The following is a 14,458-nucleotide window of genomic DNA, read 5'->3' as shown; positions in this document are numbered from 1 at the left end:
GAATGGTTCAACATCAATGGTCAGTTTATGACCTTGTACCTCCCTCCATACTCGCCTTTCCTGAATGCGATTGAGGAGTTTTTCTCCTCATGGAGATGGAAAGTGTATGATAGACAACCCTACACCAGGGTAAATCTGCTGCAAGCCATGGAATTAGCCTGTGATGACATAGGTCAGGAATCATGTCAGGGCTGGATACGGCACACAAGAGGCTTCTTCCCCCGCTGCCTCAGGAGAGAAAATATTGCTTGTGATGTCGACGAGGTGCTCTGGCCTGACCCAGCCCAAAGACAAGAAGAAGCACATTGATGACATGATGACTCCTTTGATTTTTGTCCCTTTTTACTTTTACTGTAGTAGCGCATACTGTAGTAGGCCTACAGTGCATTGTAGGCTGTATAATGTACTATAAACAAGTTGTATGGCCCTGAACATTGTGCTTTCCATTTGTTACAGTAACAGTACTGACTGCTCAATAGATTTTGACTGGTTATAGGTTCATATCAACAAAGAACAAGAATGAGTTGTGAGTGGTGAGATGCAGGGTACCGTACTGTATAGGGGTACAAGGAGGAGAAAGAACCAACAAAAATGAGAGCAAAGCAGAGTAGTAATTGCTGATACATTTTTAGCTACTACAGTTTTTCTGAATTGCTAAAACACTAAAACCCATTGGCTGAACAAAGTTCTCAGTTGCCTGAACTCATGTAGCTCATTGTGCAGTCTGTTGTCAATACCTTAAACCATTTCACATGGTAAAACACAATTTGCAGATCTCACATAGACTTTTCAGCAAAACTCTAAACACGTTCTCATTCTCAAAACACATTCTGCACTCTAATGCACGTCATCCATACTGGTAAACACAAATGGCAACAATCAAATACAAATAGAGAAAACATGTCATTGACAAAACACAACCACTCAACCAATTGATTTCACTTGTTTCAAATGATGTGACACAACCAATATAAGCCAGTTCAGAGAGCAAACAGGTTGTTGAAGGTGGGAAAATATTGCTTGTGATGTCGACAAAGTGCTCTGGCCTGACCCAGCCCAAAGACAAGAAGAAGCACATTGATCACATGTTTACTCCTTAGATTGTTGTCCCTTTTACTGTAGTATTGTATACTGTAGTACAGTGCATTGTAGGCTGTATACTGTACAATGAACAAATTGTATGACCCTGAACATTGTGCTTTCCATTTGTTACAGTAACAGTACTGACTGCTCAATAGATTTTGACTGGTTGCAGGTTCATATCAACAAAGAACAAGAGTGAGTTGTGAGTAGTGAGATGCAGGGTACAGTACTGTATAGGGGTACAAGGAGGAGAAAGAACAAAAAAAGAGAGCAAAGCAGAGTAGTAATTTCTGATACATTTTGAGCTACTATGATAGAACATGTTGTCGTTCATCAAAAGACAATGACGGATAAATATGACATTTGTTTTGAGGTTACGTAAAAATGATCTTCTCCTTGAGAACTATATATGTTTTGAACAATGTGTTTTCAAATTTTTTGTGTATTGTTTACTGACTGCTTGATAGTGTATATCATTTTGATCACTTTGTTTATGATTTGAGAGCAGTGTTTGATTTTGAGCACAGGTAAATCTGTTTTGAGGCGAAAGCTTGATTTTGAGAACAGGTAAAACTGTTTTGAGGCGAAAGTTTCATTTTGCAAGAGGATTCAGAGGTTTTGTAAATAATGCTTGAAGATGAGGTTTTGTGTTTACAGTTTTGAGAAAATGGGTGACTGTTTCAAGAATGTGTTTTAGCAATTGTGAAAAACTGTATACTGTAAGAGAACATGTTTTCGTTCATCAAAGACAATGATGGATAAATATGAAATTTGTTTTGAGATAAAAAAATGTACTTCTCCCTGAGAACTATATGTTTTGAACAATGTGTTTTCTATTTTTTGGTGTATTGTTTACTGACTGCTTGATAGTGTATATCATTTTGATCACTTTGTTTACGATTTGAGAGCAGTGTTTGATTTTGAGCACAGGTAAATCTGTTTTGAGGCGAAAGCTTGATTTTGAGCACAGGTAAAAGTGTTTTGAGGCGAAAGTTTCATTTTGCAAGAGGATACAGAGGTTTTGTAAATAGTGCTTGAAGATGTGGTTTTGTGTTTACAGATTTGAGAAAATGGGTGACTGTTTCAAGAATGTGTTTTAGCAATTGTGAAAAACTGTAATATCACTTTCACAATAACAACTTTAACACTACAGAAACGACATAATGGACAAGATAAAAAGAGTTGAAGATTCCATCTAATCCAGAAAGTAAGAATAAAGCAGACATACCTAACCCTCCTGTCACTACCTTCCAACATATTAACCATGGAGTCATCACAAAAGTAAAAACCCAAGTCGTTTACATAACTGAAGTGGACATCTCGACCTCCGTCCCCCGAACAGCTTTCGTCAACTCGCCGTGAAATATTATCAACTGGCACAATGGAGCAGTTTTACGATTGTCTCCTCTTGAAGAACAGGATCCTGACAAAATATGAGAAAGAAAACTTACATAGCGTCAACGTAACATTCTCTATCGTCGATGATGGTGATACCATGGTAGGACCTAGAGACAGTGACTTCGTCAGACCCATGTACGTACAGTTGACACACTACTATCATCTTGACGCGATATTAGCCATGGTTGCATCTTACATCGATCCAGGAGTGAAAAGTCTACATGACTATCCGGTGAGACGTGTAGCACTTACAGAGATTAACACTTTGTAATATGTCACATTCAGGCTTACGTAACAACAGCAGTGTCAGATATCATCCCATCCCTGTATTTTCCACAGTATGTACTATACCAATGGAGTGAATAAAAAGTATGAATCAACCCTACATTTAACATGTTGGTGAGAGTCAACATTGTAGCACTAGAGGAGGGGTGTTCATTAACCCTTGTGCTACCTTCGGGTCATTGTGACCCACCGTCGTGTAGCGATACCTTTACCTATAAAAAAAAATATATATATAATTTTTGTATTAACCCTGCCACCGCCGTGTCGGTGCGACTCTTCCTAATACAAAAACGTAGATACGTAGGGGAGGATCACATAATATCAACAGTTAAAACTAGGACGAACACTCGCGCTGCCCTCAGGGCCCCGTTCGTCGTAAGGGTTGAAGCTGAGTTAATCAATTGTCCCTTTAGCCCGTTAACATTAGCGAGATGAGTGAGAATAGCAAATATCGGTTCGTCAACGGCTGATCCGCATCCAAATCATGTGGTTAATTTCAATCAGGCTACACTTATCAGGGAAATTGCACGTGCACGTCCTACTTCAAAAGGCAGGAAAGATCGATCACCAAAACCGTGATTTTCTAACGGTATGATGGCGGAAAATACGAAAGAGAGAGCGGTGATAGGCTATTCTCGCCATCCGAGCAAACTATTATAATGAGTCTCTATAAGACAATAAGCATATATTATCTTGGCTAAGTCAAACACCGCCACCGCTGCCAGAGCAAGACAAGCAGCTTGACAAAAAATTGCCAATAAGCTAAATGCGAAAGTTTTGGGGAAATGTATAGGCTCATCTTAAGTGCCTCATCACCCCAATCAATCAGATCACATTTCTTTAAATGTGCCTGCTGGTATAGGCTTAATGGAAATTAATAATCGAATGAGATCTTGCTAGCGAAAATAATGATCTCAACTCTTTCAGAATAAGTAGGCCAGATAAAAACTAGGCCAAAGAGTATCTAATTGATACGAATTCATAGACAATTATGAGGATATACTGCGCTTATATCATGTAGGCCTACTATAAATGTGCATGTAGGCCTATGTGTAAATCCCTCTTTGATTTCATTGACTGGGACATGGCCAGGGAATATGATGAATTGATTCATCAGATGGTTAAGCGCCAAGTACACTTTTCTTACAGCAACGCATGCTGCGGCTTTGCCAATGTTTTCTGCATCGCCTATACTGTATAAAAATGTAGCCTATAGCCTACCTGACGCAAAAAAACTCAAGACTATGCAGTCTGAAGAACAGTTAAAGTTTCAAGTAGCTTTATTGTCAATTTCTTCACGTCAAGACATAACAAGGAATCGATATGACGTTTCCCACTCTCCCACAGTGAAACATATAAAAAGCACAGGCACAACAGATAAGACAAGACATTTCGTAAAACATAGCGTTACATATTCACATACAGCAGCATAACCTCATAATAAAGCATAAAGCTTGCTGCGGCGTGTGATATTTGCAATGTACGGCCCGAGAAGGTCTTGCAAATAAATGAGTCCTTGTCGGCTGAATCGATATCGCTCAAACAAGAACTCATCCGTGTGAAATAAAGGATCTTGGCAATCGCGAATAACTCTATTGGTATGGAAAGCTAATCAAACTAAAATATAGCTCCCTGGTCTACTGGGTCTCTTAAAAAGGGAGCTGCCATGTTATTTTCCGGGGGTGTGGCAAGCTTATCCAGCTACACTTACGTTAGCCTGCTCTGGAGCAGGTTAGTGCTAATTGATATGTTATTATGGTGATTTATCGAAAGTTGCTTCCACGAACCAAAAAGAGGGGCGTTTTTTATCTTAGCCTGAAAATTTGCTCGCTAAACTGCTTAGCGAGCTACGACGAATACTCCCCAGGTCATTGTGACCCACCGCAGTGTCTGCGTTGTCAAAGTGTATATATCACGTTATATCACTAGTTAACACTAGGTGGAGCTGTCTCTGGGTCATTGTGACCCAGCGCAGTGTCTGCGTTGTCAATTATGAACCCGCCGCCCGCCCCAGAAGTTTATATATCAGGTTATATCACTAGTTAACACTAGGTGGAGCTGTCCGCGGGTCGTTGTGACCCACCGCAGTGTCTGCGTTGTCAATTACGGCGGTCAAATTAGGTAGGCGTCATTGGGCTCTCTCAACTTGACGAGGTTGGATCCACGCCTCCAACATCTCCCCTGAGTCTAATGATGCCTTTACGAATCGACACTCAGCGACCCCTCTCGGCGGTAAAATGAGTGTGACGTCTGGCTTCAGGGAAACCGCGGTCGGACCCGTCTGCCAAGCGGCCGTGCGGAGGCCCTCGGAATCAGACAGGCCACGTTGACCTAGATTAAATTGATAAGGTCGGAACGGCGGGAGACAAATGAAAACTGCGGTCGGACCCGTCTGCCAAGCGGCCGTGCGGTGGCCCTCGAAATGAGACGGGCAACGTTGACCTAGATTAAATTGATATGGTCGGAACGAAGGGAGACAAATGAAATCGACGCGTCTCTCCGACCTCGTCTCGTCCACTTTATTTATTTATTTGTATTTTTTGGTCCAACCGCGCGCGCGCGGCCTTTTACGATTCGACGATTGGCGATCCCTCTCGGCGGGAGAATTGGCCTGGCGTCAGAGAAAACCGCGGTCGGACGGCCTCGGGAAGCAGACAGGGCCACGTGACGTCTGGCGTCAGAGAAACTGCGGCCGGACCTCTCTCACCACTTTATTTTTGGTCCAACCAGAGAACCAGAAAAAAACGCGGTCGGACCCTTCTGCCAAGTTGCAGCAACGAAACGGGAGCTAGCAGCATTCCGAGACTCCAAGGTGCACTGCCGAAATGGTACGGCGTTCGCTTATCATGCAAGAGGTAGCGGGATAGACGCCAGCATTCTCCAATACCGTCTTCTTCTTTTTCGTCTTTTGGCAGTTTCCCCTAAAGTACAGCTCCGCTGCACGTTCTGCAGTCTATCTCCCAACGCAGACAGCACCCCCTCGATGCAGTTGGTCGTCATCTTCATCGCGACACAAGCCACTCTCTCCTGTCGTCCTTTTAGCGGCAAGCACAGGAACGTCTCCAAATCCTCAATCGGCGGGGGCGTTTTGCGGCTTGACATTTCATCCAATGGAGGGAAAACACGGGCCACTGGTGCACAGCGCTGCGCTCTCACCTCAGATATTTAAAAGGGACAAGTTTATGCAGTACGTCCCGTGTCGCGCATTTCTTTGACCAGTCAGCGGTCAGCAGTGCTTTGGCGTGACCTTTGAGAAAAAGCACCGTCATCCTCTTCCTTGAGTAGACTCTACTTTGGAGACGGCAAAGCTTGGCCGAAACCCGGGATCGAACCAGGGACCTTCAGATCTTCAGTCTAACGCTCTCCCAACTGAGCTATTTCGGCACGGAGACCTCTGTCTTCAGTAGCATGTCGAAGCCTGGCCACAAACGCGGGGAAGGAAGGAAAAGACCTCCAAAAAGCTCTCAATGGCCCGTAAGGGGATCGAACCCATGACCTTGGCGTTATTAGCACCACGCTCTGACAAACTGAGCTAACAGGCCAATGACGCAATGTGAAGCAACGGAAACGTGGTGTCCTCTCCGCCACCTCGTGTCGGCGTGAAACAACCGGTCGTGTTTGGCCCACGCCACCAGGTGCTTTTTTCGCTGCAAATTCAAGTGGATGTCAAGAAAGCAACGAAACGGGAGCTAGCAGCATTCCGAGACTCCAAGGTGCACTGCCGAAATGGTACGGCGTTCGCTTATCATGCAAGAGGTAGCGGGATAGAAGCCAGCATTGTCCAATACCGTCTTCTTCTTTTTCGTCTTTTGGCAGTTTCCCCTAAAGTACAGCTCCGCTGCACGTTCTGCAGTCTATCTCCAAAAGCAGACAGCACCCCCTCGATGCAGCTGGTCGTCATCTTCATCGAGACACAAGCCACTCTCTCCTGTCGTCCTTTTAGCGGCAAGCACAGGAACGTCTCCAAATCCTCAATCGGCGGGGGCATTTTGCGGCTTGACATTTCATCCAACGGAAACGTGGTGTCCTCGGTGCCACCTCGTGTCGGCGTGAAACAACCGGTCGTGTTTGGCCCACGCCACCAGGCGCTTTTTTCGCTGCAAATTCAAGTGGATGTCAAGAAAGCAACGAAACGGGAGCTAGCAGCATTCCGAGACTCCAAGGTGCACTGCCGAAATGGTACGGCGTTCGCTTATCATGCAAGAGGTAGCGGGATAGACGCCAGCATTGTCCAATACCGTCTTCTTCTTCTTTTTCGTCTTTTGGCAGTTTCCCCTAAAGTACAGCTCCGCTGCACGTTCTGCAGTCTATTTCCCAACGCAGACAAAACCCCCTCGATGCAGCTGGTCGTCATTTTCATCGCGACACAAGCCACTCTCTCCTGGCGTCCTTTTAGCGGCAAGCGCAGGAACGTCTCCAAAGCCTCAATCGGCGGGGGCGTTTTGCGGCTTGACATTTCATCCAATGGAGGGAAAACACGGCCCACTGGTGCACAGCGCTGCGCTCTCACCTCAGATATTTAAAAGGGACAAGTTTATGCAGTACGTCCCGTGTCGCGCATTTCTTTGACCAGTCAGCGGTCAGCAGTGCTTTAGCGTGACCTTTGAGAAAACGCACCGTCAACCACTTCCTTGAGTAAACTCTACTTTGGAGACGCCAAAGCTTTGCCGAAACCCGGGATCGAACCAGGGACCTTCAGATCTTCAGTCTAACGCTCTCCCAACTGAGCTATTTCGGCACGGAGACCACTGTCTTCAGTAGCATGGCGAAGCCTGGCCACAAACGCGGGGAAGGAAGGAAAAGACCTCCAAAAAGCTCTCAGTGGCCCTTAAGGGTATCGAACCTGTGACCTTGGCGTTATTAGCACCACGCTCTGACCAACTGAGCTAACAGGCAAATGACGCCATGTGAAGCAACGGAAACGTGGTGTCCTCGGCACCACCTCGTGTCGGCGTGAAACAACCGGTCGTGTTTGGCCCACGCCACCAGGTGCTTTTTTCGCTGCAAATTCAAGTGGATGTCAAGAACGCAACGAAACGGAAGCTAGCAGCATTCCGAGACTCCAAGGTGCACTGCCGAAATGGTACGGCGTTCGCTTATCATGCAAGAGGTAGCGGGATAGACGCCAGCATTGTCCAATACCGTCTTCTTTTTTTTTTGTCTTTTGGCAGTTTCCCCTAAAGTACAGCTCCGCTGCACGTTCTGCAGTCTATCTCCCAACGCAGACAGCACCCCCTCGATGCAGCTGGTCGTCATCTTCATCGCGACACAAGCCACTCTCTCCTGTCGTCCTTTTAGCGGCAAGCACAGGAACGTCTCCAAATCCTCAATCGGGGGCGTTTTGCGGCTTGACATTTCATCCAATGGAGGGAAAACACGGCCCACTGGTGCACAGCGCTGCGCTCTCACCTCAGATATATAAAAGGGACAAGTTTATGCAGTACGTCCCGTGTCGCGCATTTCTTTGACCAGTCAGCAGTCAGCAGTGCTTTGGCGTGACCTTTGAGAAAACGCACCGTCAACCACTTCTTTGAGTAGACTCTACTTTGGAGACGCCAAAGCTTTGCCGAAACCCGGGAACGAACCAGGGACCTTTAGATCTTCAGTCTAACGCTCTCCCAACTGAGATATTTCGGCACGGAGACCTCTGTCTTCAGTAGCATGTCGAAGCCTAGCCACAAACGCGGGGAAGGAAGGAAAAGACCTCCAAAAAGCTCTCAATGGCCCGTAAGGAGATCGAACCCGTGACCTTGGCGTTAATAGCACCACGCTCTGACCAACTGAGCTAACAGGCCAATGACGCCAAGTGAAGCAACGGAAACGTGGTGTCCTCGGCGCCACCTCGTGTCGGCGTGAAACAACCGGTCGTGTTTGGCCCACGCCACCAGGTGCTTTTTTCGCTGCAAATTCAAGTGGATGTCAAGAACGCAACGAAACGGAAGCTAGCAGCATTCCGAGACTCCAAGGTGCACTGCCGAAATGGTACGGCGTTCGCTTATCATGCAAGAGGTAGCGGGATAGACGCCAGCATTGTCCAATACCGTCTTCTTTTTTTTTTGTCTTTTGGCAGTTTCCCCTAAAGTACAGCTCCGCTGCACGTTCTGCAGTCTATCTCCCAACGCAGACAGCACCCCCTCGATGCAGCTGGTCGTCATCTTCATCGCGACACAAGCCACTCTCTCCTGTCGTCCTTTTAGCGGCAAGCACAGGAACGTCTCCAAATCCTCAATCGGCGGGGGCGTTTTGCGGCTTGACATTTCATCCAATGGAGGGAAAACACGGGCCACTGGTGCACAGCGCTGCGCTCTCACCTCAGATATTTAAAAGGGCCAAGTTTATGCAGTACGTCCCGTGTCGCGCATTTCTTTGACCAGTCAGCGGTCAGCAGTGCTTTGGAGTGACCTTTGAGAAAACGCACCGTCAACCACTTCCTTGAGTAGACTCTACTTTGGAAACGGCAAAGCTTTGCCGAAACCCGGGATCGAACCAGGGACCTTTAGATCTTCAGTCTAACGCTCTCCCAACTGAGCTATTTCGGCACGGAGACCTCTGTCTGCAGTAGCATGTCGAAGCCTAGCCACAAACGCGGGGAAGGAAGGAAAAGACCTCCAAAAAGCTCTCAGTGGCCCGTAAGGGGATCAAACCCGTGACCTTGGCGTTATTAGCACCACGCTCTGACCAACTGAGCTAACAGGCCAATGACTGTATGTGAAGCAACGGAAACGGGGTGTCCTCGGCGCCACCTCGTGTCGGCGTGAAACAACCGGTCGTGTTTGGCCCACGCCACCAGGCGCTTTTTTCGCTGCAAATTCAAGTGGATGTCAAGAACGCAACGAAACGGGAGCTAGCAGCATTCCGAGACTCCAAGGTGCACTGCCGAAATGGTACGGCGTTCGCTTATCATGCAACAGGTAGCGGGATAGACGCCAGCATTGTCCAATACCGTCTTCTTCTTTTTCGTCTTTCGGCAGTTTCCCCTAAAGTACAGCTCCGCTGCACGTTCTGCAGTCTATCTCCCAACGCAGACAGCACCCCCTCGATGCAGCTGGTCGTCATCTTCATCGCGACACAAGCCACTCTCTCCTGTCGTCCTTTTAGCGGCAAGCACAGGAATGTCTCCAAATCCTCAATCTGCGGGGGCGTTTTGCGGCTTGACATTTCATCCAATGGAGGGAAAACACGGGCCACTGGTGCACAGCGCTGCGCTCTCACCTCAGATATTTAAAAGGGACAAGTTTATGCAGTACGTCCCGTGTCGCGCATTTCTTTGACCAGTCAGCGGTCAGCAGTGCTTTGGCGTGACCTTTGAGAAAACGCACCGTCAACCACTTCCTTGAGTAGACTCTACTTTGGAGACGCCAAAGCTTTGCCGAAACCCGGGATCGAACCAGGGACCTTTACATCTTCAGTCTAACGCTCTCCCAACTGAGCTATTTCGGCACGGAGACCTCTGTCTTCAGTAGCATGTCGAAGCCTAGCCACAAACGCGGGGAAGGAAGGAAAAGACCTCCAAAAAGCTCTCAATGGCCCGTAAGGAGATCGAACCCGTGACCTTGGCGTTAATAGCACCACGCTCTGACCAACTGAGCTAACAGGCCAATGACGCCAAGTGAAGCAACGGAAACGTGGTGTCCTCGGCGCCACCTCGTGTCGGCGTGAAACAACCGGTCGTGTTTGGCCCACGCCACCAGGCGCTTTTTTCGCTGCAAATTCAAGTGGATGTCAAGAAAGCAACGAAACGGGAGCTAGCAGCATTCCGAGACTCCAAGGTGCACTGCCGAAATGGTACGGCGTTCGCTTATCATGCAACAGGTAGCGGGATAGACGCCAGCATTGTCCAATACCGTCTTCTTCTTTTTCGTCTTTCGGCAGTTTCCCCTAAAGTACAGCTCCGCTGCACGTTCTGCAGTCTATCTCCCAACGCAGACAGCACCCCCTCGATGCAGCTGGTCGTCATCTTCATCGCGACACAAGCCACTCTCTCCTGTCGTCCTTTTAGCGGCAAGCACAGGAACGTCTCCAAATCCTCAATCGGGGGCGTTTTGCGGCTTGACATTTCATCCAATGGAGGGAAAACACGGCCCACTGGTGCACAGCGCTGCGCTCTCACCTCAGATATATAAAAGGGACAAGTTTATGCAGTATGTCCTGTGTCGCGCATTTCTTTGACCAGTCAGCTGTCAGCAGTGCTTTGGCGTGACCTTTGAGAAAACGCACCGTCAACCACTTCCTTGAGTAGACTCTACTTTGGAGACGCCAAAGCTTTGCCGAAACCCGGGATCGAACCAGGGACCTTTACATCTTCAGTCTAACGCTCTCCCAACTGAGCTATTTCGGCACGGAGACCTCTGTCTTCAGTAGCATGTCGAAGCCTAGCCACAAACGCGGGGAAGGAAGGAAAAGACCTCCAAAAAGCTCTCAATGGCCCGTAAGGAGATCGAACCCGTGACCTTGGCGTTAATAGCACCACGCTCTGACCAACTGAGCTAACAGGCCAATGACGCCAAGTGAAGCAACGGAAACGTGGTGTCCTCGGCGCCACCTCGTGTCGGCGTGAAACAACCGGTCGTGTTTGGCCCACGCCACCAGGCGCTTTTTTCGCTGCAAATTCAAGTGGATGTCAAGAAAGCAACGAAACGGGAGCTAGCAGCATTCCGAGACTCCAAGGTGCACTGCCGAAATGGTACGGCGTTCGCTTATCATGCAACAGGTAGCGGGATAGACGCCAGCATTGTCCAATACCGTCTTCTTCTTTTTCGTCTTTCGGCAGTTTCCCCTAAAGTACAGCTCCGCTGCACGTTCTGCAGTCTATCTCCCAACGCAGACAGCACCCCCTCGATGCAGCTGGTCGTCATCTTCATCGCGACACAAGCCACTCTCTCCTGTCGTCCTTTTAGCGGCAAGCACAGGAACGTCTCCAAATCCTCAATCGGGGGCGTTTTGCGGCTTGACATTTCATCCAATGGAGGGAAAACACGGCCCACTGGTGCACAGCGCTGCGCTCTCACCTCAGATATATAAAAGGGACAAGTTTATGCAGTATGTCCTGTGTCGCGCATTTCTTTGACCAGTCAGCTGTCAGCAGTGCTTTGGCGTGACCTTTGAGAAAAAGCACCGTCAACCACTTCCTTGAGTAGACCCTACTTTGGAAACGGCAAAGCTTTGCCGAAACCCAGGATCGAACCAGGGACCTTTAGATCTACAGTCTAACACTCTCCCAACAGAGCTATTTCGGCACGGAGACCTCTGTCTTCAGTAGCATGTCGAAGCCTAGCCACAAACGCGGGGAAGGAAGGAAAAGACCTCCAAAAAGCTCTCAGTGGCCCGTAAGGGGATCGAACCCGTGACCTTGGCGTTATTAGCACCACGCTCTGACCAACTGAGCTAACAGGCCAATGACTGCATGTGAAGCAACGGAAACAGGGTGTCCTCGGCGCCACCTCGTGTCGGCGTGAAACAACCGGTCGTGTTTGGCCCACGCCACCAGGCGCTTTTTTCGCTGCAAATTCAAGTGGATGTCAAGAAAGCAACGAAACGGGAGCTAGCAGCATTCCGAGACTCCAAGGTGCACTGCCGAAATGGTACGGCGTTCGCTTATCATGCAACAGGTAGCGGGATAGACGCCAGCATTGTCCAATACCGTCTTCTTCTTTTTCGTCTTTCGGCAGTTTCCCCTAAAGTACAGCTCCGCTGCACGTTCTGCAGTCTATCTCCCAACGCAGACAGCACCCCCTCGATGCAGCTGGTCGTCATCTTCATCGCGACACAAGCCACTCTCTCCTGTCGTCCTTTTAGCGGCAAGCACAGGAATGTCTCCAAATCCTCAATCTGCGGGGGCGTTTTGCGGCTTGACATTTCATCCAATGGAGGGAAAACACGGCCCACTGGTGCACAGCGCTGCGCTCTCACCTCAGATATTTAAAAGGGACAAGTTTATGCAGTACGTCCCGTGTCGCGCATTTCTTTGACCAGTCAGCAGTCAGCAGTGCTTTGGCGTGACCTTTGAGAAAACGCACCGTCAACCACTTCTTTGAGTAGACTCTACTTTGGAGACGCCAAAGCTTTGCCGAAACCCGGGAACGAACCAGGGACCTTTAGATCTTCAGTCTAACGCTCTCCCAACTGAGATATTTCGGCACGGAGACCTCTGTCTTCAGTAGCATGTCGAAGCCTAGCCACAAACGCGGGGAAGGAAGGAAAAGACCTCCAAAAAGCTCTCAATGGCCCGTAAGGAGATCGAACCCGTGACCTTGGCGTTAATAGCACCACGCTCTGACCAACTGAGCTAACAGGCCAATGACGCCAAGTGAAGCAACGGAAACGTGGTGTCCTCGGCGCCACCTCGTGTCGGCGTGAAACAACCGGTCGTGTTTGGCCCACGCCACCAGGTGCTTTTTTCGCTGCAAATTCAAGTGGATGTCAAGAACGCAACGAAACGGAAGCTAGCAGCATTCCGAGACTCCAAGGTGCACTGCCGAAATGGTACGGCGTTCGCTTATCATGCAAGAGGTAGCGGGATAGACGCCAGCATTGTCCAATACCGTCTTCTTTTTTTTTTGTCTTTTGGCAGTTTCCCCTAAAGTACAGCTCCGCTGCACGTTCTGCAGTCTATCTCCCAACGCAGACAGCACCCCCTCGATGCAGCTGGTCGTCATCTTCATCGCGACACAAGCCACTCTCTCCTGTCGTCCTTTTAGCGGCAAGCACAGGAACGTCTCCAAATCCTCAATCGGCGGGGGCGTTTTGCGGCTTGACATTTCATCCAATGGAGGGAAAACACGGGCCACTGGTGCACAGCGCTGCGCTCTCACCTCAGATATTTAAAAGGGCCAAGTTTATGCAGTACGTCCCGTGTCGCGCATTTCTTTGACCAGTCAGCGGTCAGCAGTGCTTTGGAGTGACCTTTGAGAAAACGCACCGTCAACCACTTCCTTGAGTAGACTCTACTTTGGAAACGGCAAAGCTTTGCCGAAACCCGGGATCGAACCAGGGACCTTTAGATCTTCAGTCTAACGCTCTCCCAACTGAGCTATTTCGGCACGGAGACCTCTGTCTGCAGTAGCATGTCGAAGCCTAGCCACAAACGCGGGGAAGGAAGGAAAAGACCTCCAAAAAGCTCTCAGTGGCCCGTAAGGGGATCAAACCCGTGACCTTGGCGTTATTAGCACCACGCTCTGACCAACTGAGCTAACAGGCCAATGACTGTATGTGAAGCAACGGAAACGGGGTGTCCTCGGCGCCACCTCGTGTCGGCGTGAAACAACCGGTCGTGTTTGGCCCACGCCACCAGGCGCTTTTTTCGCTGCAAATTCAAGTGGATGTCAAGAACGCAACGAAACGGGAGCTAGCAGCATTCCGAGACTCCAAGGTGCACTGCCGAAATGGTACGGCGTTCGCTTATCATGCAACAGGTAGCGGGATAGACGCCAGCATTGTCCAATACCGTCTTCTTCTTTTTCGTCTTTCGGCAGTTTCCCCTAAAGTACAGCTCCGCTGCACGTTCTGCAGTCTATCTCCCAACGCAGACAGCACCCCCTCGATGCAGCTGGTCGTCATCTTCATCGCGACACAAGCCACTCTCTCCTGTCGTCCTTTTAGCGGCAAGCACAGGAATGTCTCCAAATCCTCAATCTGCGGGGGCGTTTTGCGGCTTGACATTTCATCCAATGGAGGGAAAACACGGGCCACTGGT

The 14,458-nt window shown here is 48.8% G+C and overlaps 11 non-coding genes across 11 annotated transcripts; all 11 read right to left on the bottom strand.

The window, feature by feature from the left end:
• Positions 1–6,077: 6,077 nt before the first annotated feature.
• trnaf-gaa (transfer RNA phenylalanine (anticodon GAA)) lies at positions 6,078–6,150 on the bottom strand. The gene has a single exon. It is a non-coding gene; the product is annotated as a tRNA-Phe (tRNA).
• Positions 6,151–7,431: 1,281 nt separating this feature from the next.
• Positions 7,432–7,504, bottom strand: trnaf-gaa (transfer RNA phenylalanine (anticodon GAA)). The gene has a single exon. It is a non-coding gene; the product is annotated as a tRNA-Phe (tRNA).
• A 983-nt stretch (positions 7,505–8,487) lies between these two features.
• Positions 8,488–8,561, bottom strand: trnan-auu (transfer RNA asparagine (anticodon AUU)). The gene has a single exon. It is a non-coding gene; the product is annotated as a tRNA-Asn (tRNA).
• Positions 8,562–9,232: 671 nt separating this feature from the next.
• trnaf-gaa (transfer RNA phenylalanine (anticodon GAA)) lies at positions 9,233–9,305 on the bottom strand. Its single transcript has one exon. It is a non-coding gene; the product is annotated as a tRNA-Phe (tRNA).
• Positions 9,306–10,133: 828 nt separating this feature from the next.
• trnaf-gaa (transfer RNA phenylalanine (anticodon GAA)) lies at positions 10,134–10,206 on the bottom strand. Its single transcript has one exon. It is a non-coding gene; the product is annotated as a tRNA-Phe (tRNA).
• An 84-nt stretch (positions 10,207–10,290) lies between these two features.
• On the bottom strand, positions 10,291–10,364 carry trnan-auu (transfer RNA asparagine (anticodon AUU)). The gene has a single exon. It is a non-coding gene; the product is annotated as a tRNA-Asn (tRNA).
• A 667-nt stretch (positions 10,365–11,031) lies between these two features.
• trnaf-gaa (transfer RNA phenylalanine (anticodon GAA)) lies at positions 11,032–11,104 on the bottom strand. The gene has a single exon. It is a non-coding gene; the product is annotated as a tRNA-Phe (tRNA).
• An 84-nt stretch (positions 11,105–11,188) lies between these two features.
• Positions 11,189–11,262, bottom strand: trnan-auu (transfer RNA asparagine (anticodon AUU)). Its single transcript has one exon. It is a non-coding gene; the product is annotated as a tRNA-Asn (tRNA).
• An 824-nt stretch (positions 11,263–12,086) lies between these two features.
• Positions 12,087–12,160, bottom strand: trnai-aau (transfer RNA isoleucine (anticodon AAU)). The gene has a single exon. It is a non-coding gene; the product is annotated as a tRNA-Ile (tRNA).
• Positions 12,161–12,987: 827 nt separating this feature from the next.
• Positions 12,988–13,061, bottom strand: trnan-auu (transfer RNA asparagine (anticodon AUU)). The gene has a single exon. It is a non-coding gene; the product is annotated as a tRNA-Asn (tRNA).
• Positions 13,062–13,732: 671 nt separating this feature from the next.
• trnaf-gaa (transfer RNA phenylalanine (anticodon GAA)) lies at positions 13,733–13,805 on the bottom strand. Its single transcript has one exon. It is a non-coding gene; the product is annotated as a tRNA-Phe (tRNA).
• Between the last annotated feature and the right edge of the window lie 653 nt (positions 13,806–14,458).

This window comes from Osmerus mordax, chromosome 17 (genome assembly GCF_038355195.1).
Source record: "Osmerus mordax isolate fOsmMor3 chromosome 17, fOsmMor3.pri, whole genome shotgun sequence".
Taxonomy (NCBI): Eukaryota; Metazoa; Chordata; class Actinopteri; order Osmeriformes; family Osmeridae; genus Osmerus; species Osmerus mordax.
Note: the sequence above shows the minus strand (reverse complement) of the source record. Positions and strands in the feature narration are given on the sequence as shown.